The 21,743-nt window shown below is 40.7% G+C and overlaps 1 non-coding gene across 1 annotated transcript; it reads right to left on the reverse strand.

The window, feature by feature from the left end:
• Nucleotides 1-10,722: 10,722 nt before the first annotated feature.
• On the reverse strand, nucleotides 10,723-10,797 carry Trnas-cga. The gene has a single exon. It is a non-coding gene; the product is annotated as a tRNA-Ser (tRNA).
• Between the last annotated feature and the right edge of the window lie 10,946 nt (nucleotides 10,798-21,743).

Consider the following 21,743-nt stretch of genomic DNA (forward strand, 5'->3'; position numbering starts at 1 on the left):
CGATAGTGTACTTATTTCCTCCATGTGTCTTTCTGAACCAATTTTCAGGGTATCTACCGTGTCCTTTAAGTTTTCCTGAGTTCTTGCAAGTTGCGTAACCGAATCGGTAGATGAAACTGAGTCAATTTTAGCTTGCAAGGTCTCATGATTTTCATGAACAATAGTTTGCAGTTCTTTTATGGCTGCTTTGTGATTCTGTAATACATTTTCATGACGCGAAAAAATAGGTTGGAAATGCTCACAAATTTGTGTTTTTACGTCATTACAGACCTTTTGACATTTCGATTCGATGTTATGTAACTCAGTGGTTAAATCTTCATGTGATTGTTCAAGTGTAGTGTCTAACTTTTGAAGATTTTGTTCCATTGTGTCTAACTTATTGAGATCTTGTTCCACTGTGTCTAACTTTTTGAGATTTTGTTCCACTGTGTCTAACTTTTTGAGATTTTGTTCCACTGTGTCTAACTGTTGCTGTGTTTGTCTCTGGTGTTGTTCCATTATGTCTAACTTTTGAAGCTTTTGTCCCATTTGTTGCATTAATTGTAATAACAATGCACTGGTGTCTGAAACATGTTCCTCAGTGCTTTTCGGCAGTGAATTTGCACCGGCAACATTCACATTTTGACAAGCGGAAAATGTGTCTTGACTCATTTGAGAAAACGGTGAGAACCCAAAACCTGAGTCTACAGTATTTGCAAAATTGTGTTCTGTCATTTCGGATTCCTGAGGCGAGCTGTTGCCGACCGATCGATCGATAATGCTTCCCTCTTCACTAATTGTTTCACTGTCCACGCCATTGTTTGCCGCCCTCTCCATTTCCCTATGCACAATTACCAAATTACTACTTTGAACATCAGTTAATTCATTACTCGGTGGCGCTAACACACTGCTTTCATTTTCACTGTCATTTCTCAGTTTACTTTGGAGCCTAGTATTACGTTTTTCACACGCCATTATTGTCACAGTATTTCACACGACAACACAGAAAAACACAATTTGAAGATCAAAAATAAGAGAACACATTAACATAGCACTGAAAATAATATCTAGTTAATTGCAGCTGCGAAATACTTGGTGCAAATCTACATGCATGCCACAACTGTTTTACTGTACAACAATGAAAGTCTGCAACTACAAAGGAGATTTTCTCTACAATTACGCGCTAGCAATAAACAAAATCTACACTAATTACACAAACTACAACAAAAAATCAGAAGATTCCAGTGAGGTATCCTCGGCTAAGGGTCGACATATGAAACGTTCCCTTAGAACAATTTATACGTGACTGTGCTTAAACTGACACAGAATATTTTGTTAGCGCAAAGCAATCTGACTTTCAATAATTCGTACAAAAGAATGGCCCTGACTAACATTAACCTATACGTTTCACAAATCACTTACCTCACAAAAATCTTCGCTACTCAAGCTACTGCAATACAGCGAGCGCCACTACTGCCAGCTAAATAAAAGATTCAAACTACTGAAGGCACTAACTACTGATAGGCATAGTTAGCAAATGAAAGATTTTGATAGAGAACAACCAATGTATTTACCTCAATAGTATTCAAAACTCATAATGTATATAGAGTTCATGACATGCAGTCTTACAAATTTCAAAACTCCGCCATCTCTCTCCCTACATCCACCACTGCTGGCGGCTCACCTCCAACTGCGCAACGCTACGCGCTGTTCACAGCCAGCTGCCTAACACTACAATGGCAGACAACAATGCAAACTAGACACAGACTGCACACAGCACAGCCAGTGATTTTCATACAGAGGTGGTGGCGTTACCAATAAAAAAACCTAAACAGCCTACTTACAGTTGGAACTTAAATAGTGGCAGCTATTTATTCACAGCCGATACAAAAGAGTTACATGTTTGCACCTGTTACTGTCCTCCAAAGTAGTCACCAGTGTTGTGTAGAACCCGTTGCCAGCGACGTGGAAGGCGTAGTATACCGTTAGCAGAGCCTGTTGAGTGGATGGTGCGAATGGAGTGTTCTATTGCCTGTCGAATCTCTGGCACAGTTCTGAAGCGAACGCCACGATGTGGTTCATTCATCTTCGGAATCAAATCAAAGTCACAAGGACTTAAGTGCGGGGAGTATGGTGGATGGTACAGTACTTCCCAGTCCCATCGACCGAACAGAGCAGCCACAGCTTGGCTGTATGCGCCAGCGCATTGTCGTGCAAAATGATGGGTGGGTTGCGCAGGAAGTGTCGCCGCTTCTTTCGCAAAGCTGGTCGCAGGTGATACTCCAAAAACGAACAGTAATACTGTGCATTGACTGACTGCCGTCGAGGAACGTAATGGGTTGGGATAACACCATCACAGTCGTACACGAAAATCGCCAAAACTTCCATCATACTGGAGCTCTGACGCACTTTCGACTTTCGCGGCGACCCATAATGACGCTATTCGTTGGATTGGCGTTTCAGTTTTGACTCGTACGATGTGGCCCATATCTCATCCAGTATTACGATACGGCGTAAGAAAGCCTCTCCTTCGCACTCATAGCGCTCCAAGTGCATCTGAGCGGCGTCGTAACGCATCCATTTCTGCATTTCCGTCGTGCGGAACCCATCGTGATGCAATTTTTCGCATGCCCAGGTGTTCCTTCAGGATGCGAAGCACAGTCGTATGCGCTAATCCAGTTTCGTGGGCGAGCTCACGAATCGTACGGGGTCGATCACTGTCCACTAACGCGGCAACAGCATGCACTTCTTCAGAGACGCTAGGACGACCTGCCCGATGCATGTCTGCCACTGTTTGCGACCTTCGTCGAAGACTTTTACCCGACGTGCCACTGTTCTGTACGGAAATGGCGATTCCTCGCACGCCTCTTGAAGACCTTGATGACACTGTCGTGCTGTACGACCTCTGGCACATTCAATCTTGATCCAACTCCGTTGTTCCTCTTTCGAAAACACAGTGGCACACCGTTACGTTAGACCGCTCGCTCACAACTGACTGTGCTTCCCTCGATTGTCCACACGCCGGTGACGTGGGACGGGCGAGTCCATTTGCTGGGAGGTAAGGCAGGAATGTCAACAACGTGTGCTATCAACGACAATAGTAGATTCCATTGCATAGTGTCTCGACAGCAGTATTGCCACTGTTTAAGTTCCAACCTACGTACGTTACGTGATTTTTTTGATTGTTTCGTTTAATGCTATGAACAGCCGTGAACATTATTCTTGACTTTTTAATTATTTAAAAAACTTAAATATAAAAAGTTTCAGTTTTTATTACCACTATATTTTAAATGTTAAGTGTACAGCCTCCTTCACAACAAAGGCTAAGAAGCTGTGGAAGTACGCCATTAATAGAGCATCTTGTTCTTTGGTAGAATTAATCAAATCAGTAGCTGACGTAACGTCAGATGTAAAGACATGTATCCGCCATCTCGTCTGTAGTGAAGCTTATATTCGGCAAGTTCCATGTGAATGATGCAGACCTTTATGCTGTAATGTGTAGAAAAGAACTATTCGTCAAGGAAGTAAAATGTAAAGGCCTTGTATATAACGTAAAATCGTCTGTAAACACGAAATTCATAAGTATTTTGTATTATTAGCGGATAAACATGCAAAATTTGTTCAAGAAATCCCCGCTGCTGTCTGAAGATGGGTTCACGCTTGAAACTAATTATGTCGAAACAAAGCATTCACTCAGACAGGGTGGCTGGTTGCAATTTCTATTAAGCTGAGGTGCTCTAAAACTATTATGGATAACATAACTCTGTTGTAACCCAGAAATTTATCTCAATGACCTCCAGCTATTTTGAATGCATCTATGAACTACAAGAGGAACTATATTGTCATCGGTGCACTACCAGCCTCTAGACTATATCAAACGAGGCGAAAACTTAAAAATACGATTCCAAATTTCAAATCAGCACCCAGAAGGAATCCGCTAGATGGATGACAGCCTGGACCTCGCCGGCCAAATACGTGGCTACGTATATTTCTTTCACCATCAGGATTCGAACCGGTTACCACGGAACTTGACGTCACAGCGGTAACCGACGCTGCCTTCTCGACTAGGGGTTCAGGTCTCCCCAGTAAACAATTCCCAGGAGAACGGTTTTCCTAACGTAACATACGAGGCGTTGTTTACTCATGTGTCGGTCGCCTGCTTCAGTGTAAGTACGAGGTGCATTCAAGTCCTAAGGCCTCCGATTTTTTTCCTAATTAACTACTCACCCGAAATCGATGAAACTGGCGTTACTTCTCGACGTAATCGCCCTGCAGACGTACACATTTTTCACAACGCTGACGCCATGATTCCATGGCAGGGGCGAAGGCTTCTTTAGGAGTCTGTTTTGACCACTGGAAAATCGCTGAGGCAATAGCAGCACGGCTGGTGAATGTGCGGCCACAGAGAGTGTCTTTCATTGTTGGAAAAAGCTAAAAGTCACTAGGAGCCAGGTCAGGTGAGTAGGGAGCATGAGGAATCACTTCAAAGTTGTTATCACGAAGAAACTGTTGCGTAACGTTAGCTCGATGTGCGGGTGCATTGTCTTGGTGAAACAGCACACGTGCAGCCCTTCCCGGACGTTTTTGTTGCAGTGCAGGAAGGAATTTGTTCTTCAAAACATTTTCGTAGGATGCACCTGTTACCGTAGTGCCCTATGGAACGCAATGGGTAAGGATTACGCCCTCGCTGTCCCAGAACATGGACACCATCGTTTTTTCAGCACTGGCGGTTACCCGACATTTTTTTGGTGGTGGTGAATCTGTATGCTTCCATTGAGCTGACTGGCGCTTTGTTTGTGGATTGAAAAATGGCATCCACGTCTCATCCATTGTCACAACCGACGAAAAGAAAGTCCCATTTATGCTGTCGTTGTGCGTCAACATTGCTCGGCAACATGCCACACGGGCAGCCGTGTGGTCGTCCGTCAGCATTCGTGGCACCCACCTGGATGACACTTTTCGCATTTTCAGGTGGTCATGCAGGATTGTGTGCACAGAACCCACAGAAATGCCAACTCTGGAGGCGATCTGTTCAACAGTCATTCGGCGATCCCCCAAAACAATTCTCTCCACTTTCTCGATCGTGTCGTCAGACCGGCTTGTGCGAGCCCGAGGTTGTTTCGGTTTGTTGTCACACGATGTTCTGCCTTCATTAAACTGTCGCACCCACGAACGCACTTTCGACACATCCCTAACTCCATCACCACATGTCTCCTTCAACTGTCGATGAATTTCAATTGGTTTCACACCACGCAAATTCAGAAAACGAATGATTGCACGCTGTTCAAGTAAGGAAAACGTCGCCATTTTAAGTATTTAAAACAGTTCTCATTCTCGCCGCTGGCGGTAAAATTCCATCTGCCTTACGGTGCTGCCATCTCTGGGACGTATTGACAATGAACGCGGCCTCATTTTAAAACTATGCGCATGTTTCTATCTCTTTCCAGTCAGGAGGAAAAAGATCGGAGGCCTTAGAACTCGAATGCACCTCGTAGGACAGTGGGAGGTAAGAGGCTCTCGCGCAGGAAACACAACAGGGCAGCGCCGGTAAGAGGTTATGAATAACTCAAGTATGGGCGACGGAGCGGCTGGGAGCGGTGGTGGGTGCACAGTGAAGCCCCCCCTCCCGCTCCCCCCCCCTCCCCCCCGTTTACTGTGCGCTCGCCCCGCCGCTGCATGTTACTGGCTGCGGCGCCGCCGCTGCATCTGGAACAACAGGAAGGTGTTCCAGTTCCCCGCCTGTCTGTGAGCAAGTAGCGTTCCCTTACTACAGAATAGTCGCGAAGTCTTAATTACCATAGAGAAAAAATAAAACTGAGACCGTGAAACTTAATGCCCCGTGTATACATAATATGGTGCTGAGCCACATTCTTTTCGTTAAAAGAGATTCTTTCTGAAATTTCATTGTAGTGCTGTGCAGGGGCAGAGACTGTAATACCATCCCCGTCACAGTCATCGTGTAAAGCAGCCCATTCACAGCCGGACCGGTCCGCCGACCGACCTCGTGTCCGAAGTTGGGGTGCGTCGCCTCCACCGGCGAGCCGCTACCTGCCTGCTGAGCCGCGGCCCCAGCTTAGGCCGGCCGCTTCCTCCTAGGCCCAGCCCACACTCCCTCGGTACGGTGTCCGACTCTGTGTTATTCACTACTTCTTTCGTTGTCACTGCTCTTCGCTGCTTTTATGATAACGTCGTTCGAGGAAAACAAAGACTTTTGGGCGTGTTTCATTAATATGTACAGAGAATGGCCATGTTTGTGGGAGATAAAATCGAAGGACTACTCCAATAGGAATATGAGAAACAAAGCCTACGAAGTTCTTATAGCTAAGTGCAAAGAGATCAATCGTGCAGCAGACAAGGCGTTTGTTATTAAAAAAAAATTTGTTCTCTACGAGCGTCTTTCCGGTGACAGTTTAGAAAAATACGGGACGAGAAATCAGCAACTGGAAGCGCTGCTGAGAACGCGCCAGAACCGACGCTTTGGTACTACGGTCTGCTGCAGTTCACCCTGGATCGAGAAGAGGTGCGATGTGGGGTATCTTCACTAACACAGGGGAGGACCCTGGAGGATGAACAGACTGAGGAAGTAAATTATGAGTCAGATACTGATGTTGTAAGTATACAAACGCTTTTGTTTATTAAGCATACAAAGTATAAATAAATGTTGCTCTGGACATAAACTCTAAATGATCAAAGTTTCTTGAAATTCTAATTCATTAACGTCACTGAAATATTGCTTGTATTTTCCTCGCACTTCCTCTGCAGTAACTGTGCTGGTTTGTCGTGTCGTATCGAGCCTTAACATTTGTTGACTACCTCACTGCAAGTTTTTATCTGTAAGGTATACAATTTGTGAGTTATTGCAATCAGCGGCAGTATGAATGTAATTAGATCTTTTCTTCCTCAAAAAGTTGTGCATAACTGTACATTCATGAACGATTCCATAAACAGTTTTTACGTCAACCGCTATTGGCGTTAATAACACTCTAAATCTGTTTGCCATTATTCCAAAAGCATTCTTAACTACCCGCCGAGCTCTGCTAAGCCTATAATTGAAGATCTTTTTCTCCCTTGTTAAGTTCCTTTGAGGATACGGTTTCATTAAATTCGGCATCAAAGAGAAAGCTTCATCACCTACGAACACAAATGGCACTGTAGAAAAAAATGGTTCAAATGGCTCTGAGCACTATGGGACTTAACTACTGAGGTCATCAGTCCCCTAGAATTTAGAACTACTTAAACCGAACTAACCTAAGGACATCACACACATCCATGGCCGAGGCAGGATTCTAACCTGCGACCGCGCGGTTCCAGACTGCAGCGCCTAGAACCGCTCGGCCACCCCGGCCGGCTGGCACTGTAGAGTCCACTCCTTCCAGATAAACGGGATCTGGTACATTTAGTGTTCCAGATACTAGTGAAGTGTAGAAGTCTGTAAGCTTTAGAATACCACCATCTCACACTCGACAATTCGTACCGGTGTGAACATATATAAACTCGTAGTTTGCATTTACAACAGCGAAAAGGACAACACTGAAAGTACCTTTGTAATTATAGTAATAGGAGCCAATAGCCACAGGCTTTTTAATCAGGACATGCTTATCATCCGATGCCCCTAAACAGTTTTCAAAATTCCGTAGTTCTTTAAACTGACGAGCAACGTTTCATCCGTCTTCTTGAGATGAAGTAGTCTGAAATTAAAATTGATACAATTACCGAAATGCACGATTAAGTGGCAAAGTTGCACAAACAATGAAAACACTGCATACGTTTGATGCAGACATTCTGCTTTCCAGGTGAACCTGTCACAGGAGCTAGCTTAATGTGGAAGCCTAGCAGCTGCAACGCCCACTACAGGGAAAAAGAGATGTGGTCGAACTCAGGAGAGAACATCATGGACGAAAAAGAGATCTCAGTTAGCAGATAGTGTGTCCCAGTACCTGCAGGCTGATGACTCTACCCCTGACAATGATGCCAAAATGTGGGTCTCGAGATTCAGGCAGTTACTGATAACGAACAAAAGGACATTGCAAAAAAAATTATTTCGGATGTACTCTTTTTGGCAAAGAGGATCAAATTAAGTTGTGATTTCCAAATTTTTAAGCCTCACTCAAATCCGTATATGTATGTAATGCAATCTCCACCACAGTTTCCACTCCCATACGGTGCAATACAATTGCAACACCATAGTAGAATATACGAAACAGGCATGCATCAACAAGCTACACAACTGCAACCCCATGGAAGAACAGTTGATGCAGGCGCATGTAAGCCATCGACAAGTCCTAGTCAGCAACATTAACTATATTACTGATTGTATTTTACAACAATAAAGATGAATTTCACTAAGAAACAGCATCAGTTTCCAATAACAATTTTCCCTAAAGCAACCCTATACGTTTTAGTCAAATTTATATGTCAATTCTGACTTTGCCAACTAAATATTTCATTTGTGTGTACCAAACACGTTTCGTCTATTCATGCTAGGCATTCTGAGTGCTCAATAACAGAAAGAAAATTAGATAATTATAAATATTCTGAATAGAAAATTATTTTCTTTATATTACACTACTTTGTATTTCAAAACTTCTTTTCTGAGGTCACGGTTATTTTTAGGTGATCTTGCATATTTAGTGCACGCTGAATTGAAAAATGTAACTCACTTTGCTTAATCGTGTCAGATTTCGTCCCTACCTAAATTTTCAGGTAGTGGCCTATTAGGTATATAAGCGATTCAAGCTTTCGAAATTTTTAGGTTTGTCACAAGGCAGAATTATTTCCATGTCATATTGCAGTAAGCTGTAAACCAGCATGACTTAAGTTTCCTGAGTGACAGCAGTATTGTTATAAAATGAATCGAAAGTGCAAGAATTGTCCTGACCGATTTTGCTGCATAGTGAATAAGTCATTAACCCACACTAGAAGTTAAACACCACTCCTTTTGTGACGAAAATCTATCTTTAATTCTTTGGAGCTACAGCATCTAATAAGCAAGACCTTCCCTTTCATCTGGTTTGCACAACGTTAAGGCACAAGCCCTCTTGAATCCTCAGAAAATTCCACTTTCACTGCTGTACGTTAAAGTTGGTTTGATGAGGTTCTATATGATGGCAGCGAACAAAGAAACTGGGGTTTTACTTGTAAGTAGGCTGTTTAGGTTCTTTTATTGGTAACGCCACCTCTGTATGAAAATCACTGGCTGTGCTGTGTGCAGTCTGTGGCTGCTTTGCATTGTTGTAATACTCGCCATTGTAGTGTTAGGCAGCTGGCTGTGAACAGCGCGTAGCGTTGCGCAGTTGGAGGTGAGCCGCCAGCAGTGGTGGATGTGGGGAGAGAGATGGCGGAGTTTTGTAATCTGTCATGAACTGCTATATATATTATGACTATTAAGGTAAATAATTTGTTTGTTCTCTATTAAAATCTTTCATTTGCTAACTATGCCTATCAGTAGTTAGTGCCTTCCGTAGTTTGAATCTTTTATTTAGCTGGCAGTAGTGGCGCTCGCTGTATTGCAGTAGTTCGAGTAACCAAGATTTTTGTGGGGTAAGTGATTTCTGAAAGGTATAGTTTAATGTTACTCAGGGCCATTCTTTTGTAGGGACTTTTGAAAGTCAGATTGCGTTGCGCTAAAAATATTGTGTGTCAGTTTAAGCACAGTCATGTATAAATTGTTCAAAGGGGACGTTTCATATGTCGACCCTTAGCCGAGGATACCTCACTGGAATCTTCTGATTTTTTTCTTGTAGTTTGTGTAATTAGTGTAGGTATTGTTTATTGCTAGCGCGTAATTGTAGAGAGAATCTCCTTTATAGTTGCAGACTTTCATTTTTGTACAGTAAAACAGTTGTGGCATGCATGTACATTTGCACCAAGTATTTCGCAGCTGCGCTTCCAATTAACTACATATTATTTTCAGTGCTATGTTAATGTGTTCTCTTATTTTTGCTCTTCAAATTGTGCTTTTCTGTGTTATCGTGTGAAATATTGTGACAATAATGGCGTGTGATAACGTAACACTAGGCTCCAAAGTAAACTGAGAAGTAATAGTGACGACGAGCGTAGCTTGCCAGCACCACTGTGTAATGAATTAACAGACGTTCAAAGTAGTAATTTGGTAACTGTGCATAGGGAAATGGAGCGGGCTGCAAACAATGGCGTAGACAGTGAAACAGGTAGTGAACGGGGAAGCATTATCGATCGATCGATCGGCAACAGCTCTCCTCAGGAATCCGAAATGACAGGACACAATTTTGCAAATACTGTAGATTCAGGTTTTGCGTCCTCACCGTTTTTTCAAATGAGTCAAGACACATTTTCCGCTTGTCAAAATGTGAATGTTGCCGGTGCAAATTCACTGCCGAAAAGCACTGAGGAACATGTTTCAGACACCAGTGCATTGTTATTACAATTAATGCAACAAATGGGACAAAAGCTTGAAAAGTTAGACACAATGGAACAACACCAGAGACAAACACAGCAACAGTTAGACACAATGGAACAACACCAGAGACAAACACAGCAACAGTTAGACACAGTGGAACAAAATCTCAAAAAGTTAGACACAGTGGAACAAAATCTCAAAAAGTTAGACACAGTGGAACAAAATCTTAAAAAGTTAGACACAATGGAACAAAATCTTCAAAAGTTAGACACCACACTTGAACAAACACGTGAAGACCAGAATGAGATTTTCACTCTGCAGCGGAGTGTGCGCTGATATGAAACTTCCTGGCAGATTAAAACTGTGTGCCCGACCGAGACTCGAACTCGGGACCTTTGCCTTTCGCGGGCAAGTGCTCTACCAACTGAGCTACCGAAGCACGACTCACGCCCGGTACTCACAGCTTTACTTCTGCCAGTACCTCGTCTCCTACCTTCCAAACTTTACAGAAGCTCTCCTGCGAAACTTGCAGAACTAGCACTCCTGAAAGAAAGTGAAGTGAAGATTTAACTACTGAGTTACATAACATTGAATCGAAATGTCAAAAAGTCTGTAATGACGTAAAAACACAAATTTGTGAGCATTTTCAACCTATTTTTTCGCGGCATGAAAATGCATTACAGAATCACGAAGCAGCCATAAAAGAACTGCAAACCATTGTTCATGAAAATCATGAGACCTTGTGGGCTAAAATTGACTCAGTTGCATCTACCGATTCGGTTACGCAACTTGCAAAAACTCAGGAAAACTTAAAGGACACAGTAGATTCGATTTCAACACAAATGGACACTCTGAAACTTGGTTCAGAAAAACACACTGAGGAAATAAGTACACTATCGGAGAAAGTAGCCGAACTTTCGGATCAGTTCACTAACTTATCTACGAAGGTAGATGATAATCTGATTGACACAAAACCGGTAGTCTTTAATGACACAGAAGAGAGCGAAGAAATTAGGAAACTGAAACAAAGTCTGAATCAAATTAATACGCAACACCAAAGAGAAATCCGGGAAGTACAAGATCAGTTGGCACAAGTAATACAAAAATTACAAATTTCAGAGGACACTCGCGCTCCAACACGGGAAGAGGGACTTAGAAATACGGAAAAGCTGCAAAATAATAACACAGGGCATTTCGGAAGTTATGAAAGAAATTGGCAATGTGCACCGAATTTTGAGATGGAACGGCCGACACGACCTAACAATGACGGATATGCGACTCGCCGACATGATGATTTTGACTATAAGCTGTTCATTACTACACGTAAATTCAAAACATTTAAGAATTCTGGCAACGACATTCATCCACAAGCATGGCTCCATCAATTCTCTCATTGTTTTCCTCCCAACTGGTCGTTAGAACACAAATTAGAATTTATGTGTGGCTACTTAGAGAATGAACCAGCTGTAATGCGATCGGTCATTCACGATTGCCACAGTGAAGGAGAATTTTACCATGCCTTCCTCTCAGCATATTGGTCTCAAGCCACACAAGACTGAGTAAAACATGGCATCATAATGATGAAACATTTCGAACAATCTGAATTCTCCAGTCTTGTGAAATATTTTGAAGACATGGTGCACAAGAATCAGTACCTGTCAAACCCATACAGCCCCTCAGAACTCATCCGCATTTGCTTAATCAAATTACCTGAACGTTTACGACATATTATTTTAGCAGGACGTTGCAAAGAAGACTTTGAGGCTTTTCAGGGACTGTTACAAGAACTGGAAATTGACACTGACAATCGGGGAACATGGAAACAGGAGCACAACAATTACAGGTCACATCTGTCACAATTCCGTGATGAAAGAAATAATAACTGGACACGACAAGGCTATTCTCACAACACATATCGTGACCAAAACAGACACCACCCGTATGACAACCGTTGGCAGAGTAGTAATAATTACAGGGAAAGATCACCTCTCAGCGGTAGTGACTATCACAGAGACAATCAGAGAAACAGACAATTTGGGAACCAAAATAATTATTATCAAGGGAGACAGAATAACTTTAGACGCAACGGTCCAGCGCGCAGTTACGATTCAGGGAGAAATTCTCCACCACGTGACCGACAAGAAAGAAACTATGGCATCTACCGACATGACGACAGACGATATGATCGTAACGACAGACCTGAATTGCATCAGAACTGGCGGGATTCAGACAGAGCAGGGCCCTCTCGGCATAGCGAATTTGTAGAAGTTAGATCTCCAAATCCCAATAACGACGCGCGCCAACAAAGAGACAATAGACAATGACTCACACCGCTGGCAGCCACAAAATGTACTTATGAAACTAACGACGCAGCTGCCGTACCCAGTAATTACGTAAAAATGGAAGACATTAGGGACATCTTACTCCAGGAACACGACATAAAACATAACAACATTGCATATCCTGTGATTCACACTACTGTAAATGACGTAAAATTTACGGCAGTACTTGACTCTGGCAGTCCCATCTCAGTAATTAGTGAAACAGCTTTTAGCAAATGCAACAAATCGAACGATTGCCCCACACTTCCGTTACGTAAGATTAAATTACAAGGTGCAATCTTTGGAAAAAGTGTAGATGTACGCCAACAAACCAATTTAGAATTCTTTTGCCAAAGCCACAGCTTCTCTATGAACTTTCTTATTGTTCCATTATTGTCGACGGAAATTATGTTGGGAGTAGACTTTTTGAATGAATACAAAGCAATCTTAAACTTTCACGATGCTGAAATAAGTTTAGAGAAGGAAGGTAAGTCAATAGCTTTGAAATTTGAAGATTGGCTCTCAAACCATGACGAAGAAATTAATCGGCTTTACCTTCTGTTGGACAACAGTTCGGAATTTTCTATGGAACTAGACACTAACAATCACTCTGCAAGTACTGACAGGGATGATATCGATGGCATATTTGAAATTAATGAGTTAATTCAGAATAAAATTCAAACAATTGAGAATTGTAATGACACTGATAGGCAGGACCTTTTTGAGATTTTACAAGAACATTCCACAGTTTTTACTCACAAAACAGGAACAATCAAGGGATTTCAATACCAATTTCGTGTTCGTGAGCGTACTAAATTTTGTGTTAGACCATACGTAATTCCAGCACATTACAGGGACCTTGTTAGAACAGAAATACAATCTATGCTTGACGAGGGCATTATTGAGCCTGCAGTAAGCTCATACAACAATCCATTACATGTTGTTGAGAAGAAAAATGGATCGATCAGGCTTGTCTTAGATTCGAGACAAATCAATACTAGCATTATTCCTGAAACAGACAGGCCGCAAAGGTTGGAAGAACTTCTTCAAAATTTTAATGGTGTAAAATATTGTCTTCCATTGATCTCAGATCCAGCTTTTATCAGATCGAACTTCATCCAGAATGTAGAAAATACACAGCTTTTCTTTGTTTCGGCGTTTGTTATCAGTTTCGGAAACTTCCTTTTGGTTTGAACATTTCTTCGGCAGCATTCATTCGCGGGCTAAATTCCATATTACCTGAGTTCTTAAAACGTCACATCACCTTATATGTGGACGATATTTTAATAGCAGAAGCTTCATGGGAACAACATAATCGCATCCTCAACAGTTTGTTACGTATTTTTGCAGAATCTGGAATTACAGTTAACTTGGAAAAGTCAGAATTCGGTAGGTCAAAGGTGAGGTTTTTGGGACATATTATTTCTTCTGAAGGCATTCAGCCGGATCCTGAAAAGTTAGAAGCAATCAGAGCCATTCCAGTTCCATCCACAAAAAAACAGGTCCGCAGTTTTCTAGGTCTCGTAAATTTTTACCGTCGTTTTCTGAATATGCAAATTCTTGTTACACCAAAACTTTGTTCTCTCACTGGAAAAAATACTATTTGGAACTGGGACGAACAAGCACAGTTGGAATTCAATTCTATGAAAGAATCGCTACTTAACGCGCCAATACTAGCTCATCCAGATCTGTCACAAGATTTCTGCCTTAGCACGGATTCTTCTAAAGTCGGTCTTGGTGCCCATTTATTTCAAGAAGCCACAGAAAATGACACTACTGTTCAGAAAACCATTGCTTTTGCTAGCCGAGTGCTAACAAAATCTGAAAAAAATTATTCCGTTACTGAATTAGAAGCTTTAGCAATCGTTTGGGCATTTAACAAATTCCGTTTCTTTCTTTCTGGTAAGCACGTAAAAGAATACAGTGATCATCGTGCATTACAATTTCTTATCTCTTCAAAATTAAATCATGACAGGTTAAAACGTTGGGCATTGTTTCTGCAGGAATTCCACTTCACAATAGTCTACATTCCCGGCAAGGAGAACATTGTTGCGGACGCACTGTCACGCGCACCAGCTGGGCTGGAGAAAAGCAACACAGACGGCAACCTCGAAAAAAAATTTCAGTATTCTTTACATTCAGAAAGTCGCCTTTGAAAACTTCATCACCACATCTTTAAAGGACATTGCTCATGAACAAGATAAAGATCCGATTTGGAAAGACATCAAGAGCAAATGGCATGAAAAGACACACACACAGATTCGGCATTATTATCTGGTTAGAAACAACATACTGTTCAAACGCTGCACTGTTGATGACAAGCTATGGGTACTTTGCATTCCTGACGATTTTGTTAATAAGCTCATTTGGTACATTCATTTCAGATACGCACATTTTGGCCCACGAAAATGTTATCATATTCTTCGAACGACTTGTTATTTTAACAATATGGAAAAGAGAATTCGAAGAGTCTTGTCTATTTGTAAACTTTGTCAAAAGGCGAAACCATCTACTATCTCCCATCGTGCTCCGCTGTTTCCTATCATTCCTTCTAAATTTAAAGAATTTGCTGCTGTTGATCTCTTGGGACCGCTTGTCAGAACATCTAATGGATTTTCGTACGTTCTAGTCGCTGTTGAACTTACTTCAAAATTTGTTTCTTTCACACCGTTACGTAAAGCCACTGGACGGTCTGTATCCAACGCCTTTGTTAAAAATTTCTTACGTGAAGTTGGACACGTTAGCAAAGTCATTTCAGATAACGGACCTCAATTCAGATCTGCTGTTTGGTCACGCATGCTTCGGAATCATAAAATCAAACCTGTTTTTATTTCATTGTACTCACCACATTGTAACCCATCTGAACGGATTATGAAAGAAATCAATAAGCTTTATAGACTTTATTGTCACAGAAAGCATCAGCATTGGGACAGATATTTACACTTATTTCAAAATGTGCTGAATGAAATGCCTCATGATTCCACTGCTTTACCACCTGCTCTTGTACTAAAGAATGAAGAACCACCGAACAGAATCAGAGAGCTTGTACCTTTCCCGAATACACGTAAACTTCGACACAAAGACATAATTGATTTGGCTCTTAAAAATATAAAATCTGCAGCAGACAAAAGGAGAAAACTACACGGTAAAGCAAATGCAAAGAAATTGTATATTGGTCAGAAAGTTCTCATTAAAGTTCATTCATTGTCACATAAGAAGAAACACTTGAGTCACAAATTCTTTCTAGTTTACAATGGACCTTACAGAATCCGACGTACTCCACATGATAATTGCGTTGAAGTAGAAACTCTGCATACTAGGAAGAGTAAAGGTTTACACCACATTTCACATGTAAAACCGTTTATTGAAAGATAATCTGCTTTTTAACTTTGTCTTTGCCATATAACTTTTCACTTTACATTGCTAGTATGCTTTGTCAGACTTAGAATCTGTTAAAATACAACAATGTTTGAAATTAAATATCCAGTCTATAGCCTAGGGAACATTTTTAAACAGAAATTACGAATGCATTGTTATAGTGATCAGACGACACAGTGTTATTGTGTGTGTACATTCTTGCTTGTTAGTTGCACAATTACGTAACGACTATAAGTCTCACATACTTAGAACATTTACCAGTACTGCTAATGAGATTTTAATGCAACATTTTGGTTTACTTGTAAATACATTCTGAATTAAAGTACTTTCTGTGAGATACCAGATGACACAGTGGTTAGTTTACGTGACAGTTACACGATTTTATCACGACGCTACTAATGAGTGACAATTTACAATGTTGCTTTTGCGGTCTTTCTGTTTTATGTCTGCACAGTTTTATGTATTATTCTGGAAAGTAAAACATGTTTTAGTAATAACTTTTGTGCTATAGCTACAAGGAGACAGCCTTTTCCGTAGGACAACAATACGTTACAGCACAGTACTTTCCTCATCACGGCAATAAGCGTAATAACTAAGATATCTATACGCAAAGCATTTCACTTTTGTTTATCATGAGGTAAGTACATTGACTTCTGCAGAACTTAGCTTTTGGAGGACAATAACTACGACACTTCCACAGAGATTATCTTACAGCAAGACGCACATTTAGCGCTACAGTACATGTATTTGTGTGATTAATTTTATACTTAAAACATTTATTTTTAAAGCTATTTGAAGTACAATGATACAAAGGTTTTCCGTAATAATTTCATTCCATTGTTGTAATCTGTAACACCTGAGGGTAAAATTACATTAATCCTCAGGGGGGTACACACCTACTTTGTGTACCATGTGTTTGGCAAGCACAAGGAACCCTAGCTAATATGGTATTTGCTTATACGACTTTACACATCGGTACCATATTTCTCTAACACAGAATTACACAGCTATCTGGTTATTTAACAGAGAAACAAACATTTCTTTACTACATCAGTGACAGATGTTTACGTAATTACACAGTTGGATAACTTCACACTTATGAAATTGTATTTTGTCTGTACTTTGTGAAATGCTCATATTTTTCCGGAACCATTGTGATACTATGAGAGCTTTGAATGATGTCTTTGGTAAGGGAGCATGATTTTAAAGTACGTTTGTGGTGGATGACACTATTGAAATGAGCAGAGAATTTTTTTTAGGTTTTGAAATTATTGGAGGAAGCTACGACGATTTTGAGAGTTGACTGAGGTGTTATGATGTTATTATTACGATGACTATGTGTATTATGCTGTTGCGGTATGTTTATGATCAGTAAGCTGATGCTACATGAGTTATTTGATTATGCTACATATCTGTAATGATGAAATATTGAAGAAGTGTCGACCAATAAGGTAAGGAATAATGAGTAGTGGTTAGGGACTCTAGTTTGTGAAAAAGGTTGTTGGAAACCAAGAATCATACTTTAAGAGTTATGAAATGTGTGTATATGCGTGAATGTATCACAATGCTGGCGAAAATTTTTTTGGACGCTGTTATATTTATAGGATTTTGTTTCTACAGATTTGTAACCCAAATTCTTGACCTGTGAAATATTTTTATATGAGACTGTCACTGTAGCGGAAACTGGTGTCGTAAATATTTCGGTAAGAAAGTTAAGTGACCACCTGCACCTAATGCGTCGTAGGCACCCAGCTGGGCGACAGTCGCCTTGAAAAAAGCCATTAGCGTGTGCCTTCCAGAGGCACAGGTGGAAAAAAAAGGGAGGCCATTATCCTCGCTATTGATGTTCCTTTGTAGAAAGCATTGAAAAAACGACACGGTCAAACTTGATAACATATGATTACACTGTGGAGCTCTTAATTTATGATTTACTGAAATGCCTAGTGAAATGACGAGAAATATTTTTATGTCTATACACCTGATTATGACTACTGTCTCTCTAGTTGAGAGATTTTTCTACTAACTTATGAAATGCCTAATGACTACTGAATGATGTTCTTATGCTTTACTTTGTACATAGTTGCTTATTTCATTTGATATCTAGTTTCTAGCTGCACTGCAGCATTGGTTAAAATAAAATTTATAGATGTACTAATATAAATATTTTCTGTCTACAGATCGAGTAAATAATAATTTTTTTCAAAAAAATGAGGGAGCACAAAACGACATTTACCTTCACAGGAACTGCATTCATAATTTTCTTTTCAAGTACTTGGTAATTTCTTTTGTAGAATAAATTGTGATGCATCACTCTAGTATTAAGATGTGACATAGGTATTAGACATGGCCATTTTTGGTGTACTATTTTTTTTGTTTGAGCTTTGTAATGTTTAGATATAAGTTACTGCATTTGCTGCTGCTCTTTGCCAGGCATAATGTTACTGAATTTGACTTTGTATTACTCTATTAAGCCAGTTTTACTACTGATTTATTTTTATTGTTTGCTGCACATTTCCTTATATTAGTTGTAATATTGCAATTGCTTTGCTAATTTCTATAATGCTGCTTGCTCCGCCAATTTCCGTTTTTTGTCATTGCTGTTTGTATTAATTGTTTTGTGCTGCTGCATTGCCTCGTCCCTTAGTTTATGCATCTGAGCTCAGTAGATTTAAGTTAGCTTAAGAGGGGGTAGACTATATAAGAAACTGACTATGGACAATAGGGAAAGAATGCATTGAGAAGTTATATGAAAAAGATTTGGGCCAAAATGAGTATTGTACACTGAGAAATAATTATTTTGAAAGAAATATGAATAGAATACAGAAAGCAGGTATAGATAGGACTTTGTGGGAATAATGATGAATGAAGGGAGATCTCCAAGAAGTAAAGAAAGTTTTGTTTGCAAAATACTGCAGTAAAACAAACCCTGTCCTTTCCTTTTGTATTATTCTGCTATATGTTTGTGTACCCTTGTGTATTTGTGTTCATCCTGTCTTCATGTGTTTATCTGACACGATTTATGTTGTAGAATTTTTCTAATACTCAGCTACATTCACTATGATGAATACTGTTATCCTCAAATATAATTTGCATTAATAATATGTTATTTACTTTGTAAAGATGTTTAGACATTATTTATCTGTTCTGTTTTGTTGCTCATGTGTGAAGTTGATGTTTCAAAAGTTATTCTGATCTTTTATGTAAGTACTTATAATTCTCATATAAGATGTGAAACGAATACTAACAAAGAGATAGAGGGGCTGGCCAGTACTTACCTCAGCTCAGTACAGCCGATAGATACACATAAAACAGAACTGAAAATTTATGTTCCTAGCTTTCGGAACTTTGTTCCTTCATCAGGGAGGAGAGAGGGGGAAAAAAGAGAAGAAGGGAAAGTGGATTCAGTTACTCACAACCCAGGTTATGAAGCAACAGGGAAAGGTAAACAGGGAGGGTAGCAAGGATGGAGGCATGGTTGTCAGAGGGAAACCAAAGATATTCTACTGTAAGTACTGTGCCAGCTTCAAACCAAAGAGGATGCATACAGAAGTAAAGAGGTATATAGTATAAAGATAAACACCACTATGTAGGATGAAAAGATGCGTGAATGGCTAAAGAGGAAAGGGAAAGAGGAGAAGACTGAAGAGTGAATGGGAGTGAGGTTGTTTAACGTAGGTTCAGTCCAGGGGGATGGCGGGATGAAAGGATGTGTTGGAGTGCAAGTTCCCATCTCCGCAGTTCAGAGGGACTGGTGTTGGGTGGGAGAAGCCAAATGGCACATACGGTGTAGCAGGTTCCTAGGTCCCTAGAATTATGCTGGAGGGCATGCTCCGCTACTGGGTATTGGGCATCTCCTAGGCGGACAGTTCGTCTGTGTCCGTTCATGCGCTCAGCCAGTTTGGTTGTTGTCATGCTGATGTAAAAGGCTGTGCAGTGCAGGCATGTCAGCTGATAAATGACATGTGTAGTTTCACACGTAGCCCTGCCTTGAATTGTGTATGTTTTACCAGTAGCGGGGCTGGAGTAGGTGGTTGTGGGGGGATGCATGGGGCAGGTTTTGCAGCGGGGTCAGTTACAGGGGTAGGAACCGCTGGGTAGAGAAGGTAGTCTGGGAATATTAGCCCCCCTAATCTCCGTAACATCCTTGTTAAACAACCTCACTCCCATTCACTCTTCAGTCTTCTCCTCTTTCCCTTTCCTCTTTAGCCATTCACGCATCTTTTCATCCTACATAGTTGTGTTTATCTTTATACTATATACCTCTTTACTTTTGTATGCATCCTCTTTGGTTTGAAGCTGGCACAGTACTTACAGTAGAATATCTTTGGCTTCCCTCTGACAACCATGCCTCCATCCTTGCTACCCTCCCTGTTTACATTTCCCTGTTGCTTCATAACCTGGGTTGTGAGTAACTGAATCCACTTTCCCTTCTTCCCTTTTTTCCCCTCTCTCCTCCCTGATGAAGGAACAAAGTTCCGAAAGCTAGGAATGTAAATTTTCAGTTCTGTTTTATGTGTATCTATCGGCTGTACTGAGCTGAGGTAAGTACTGGCCAGCCCCTCTATCTCTTTGTTAGTACTTATAATTCCTGTAACACTGATGTATATGTTATTTCGATTCTTTTGTAAAGCCTATATTACTACAAATGTTATCTGTATTATTATGTTTTTAATGATGTTTTCTGCATCTTTGTACTTGTGTTCTCATGTTATAAAATTGTAATTGTCACCAGTTCATCATATTATTAACTTGTAAGTTACATTTCACTGCACACGTTTCTGTTGGTCATAGTACATGGACAATATGTGAGAAGTAGGGACTGTTAGTGTTTGCACGTGTGTTAATAATTCTGCAAGGGACTGGATAACAGCATTGCTGGTTCTAAGGACAATTCCAAACACTTTGTGAGTGCACAAGTGGTGGTTATGGACTTGCTATATTATCTGCAAGACTCTTCAATGGTGATTGTGTACCAGCACAGTCGCAGCAGATGGCTGCTGGCCATCTCTACAAGGACTACATTGGAGCTGCATCTTTGATGGTCCACCAATACCATTATTTCTACAAGGACTACAGTGGGTCTGCACCTCTGGTGGCCTAATAATACCGTAATCTCTACCAGGACTACAATGGGTATGCTCTGTGACGACTTACCTACCAATATTCTTCAAAACTTCGACTGACTCTGTGGTGGGTTTGCTCTGTTGTGGCCCATTATCTGTATGCATGTCGAGAGTCAGCACTGTCTTTCCATTGGAAGGACAACACTACTTCTTCAAGACTGCATGGAAATCCACTACTTCCGTGTGCATTTTCTTTTACTGCTCAGACTTTGATAAACACTCCAAGGTTACTGTGATGAATGATCAGGACTGTCTTTATGGACTGTGAGAAAATTTTAGCTTTTGACCAACATTGTATCAATAAGTGTGTGCATTTGATATCTTTGTTATTGTAATTATGAAAAATTTTATCAAATCATTATTGGCCACTGCCCAAAACAATTTGTAAAATTTTTTGTAGGGAGCATGGGGGCTATGTAAGTAGGCTGTTTAGGTTCTTTTATTGGTAACGCCACCTCTGTATGAAAACCACTGGCTGTGCTGTGTGCAGTCTGTGGCTGCTTTGCATTGTTGTAATACTCGCCATTGTAGTGTTAGGCAGCTGGCTGTGAACAGCGCATAGCG

Source organism: Schistocerca piceifrons, chromosome 8 (assembly GCF_021461385.2).
Source record: "Schistocerca piceifrons isolate TAMUIC-IGC-003096 chromosome 8, iqSchPice1.1, whole genome shotgun sequence".
In the NCBI taxonomy this organism is placed as follows: Eukaryota; Metazoa; Arthropoda; class Insecta; order Orthoptera; family Acrididae; genus Schistocerca; species Schistocerca piceifrons.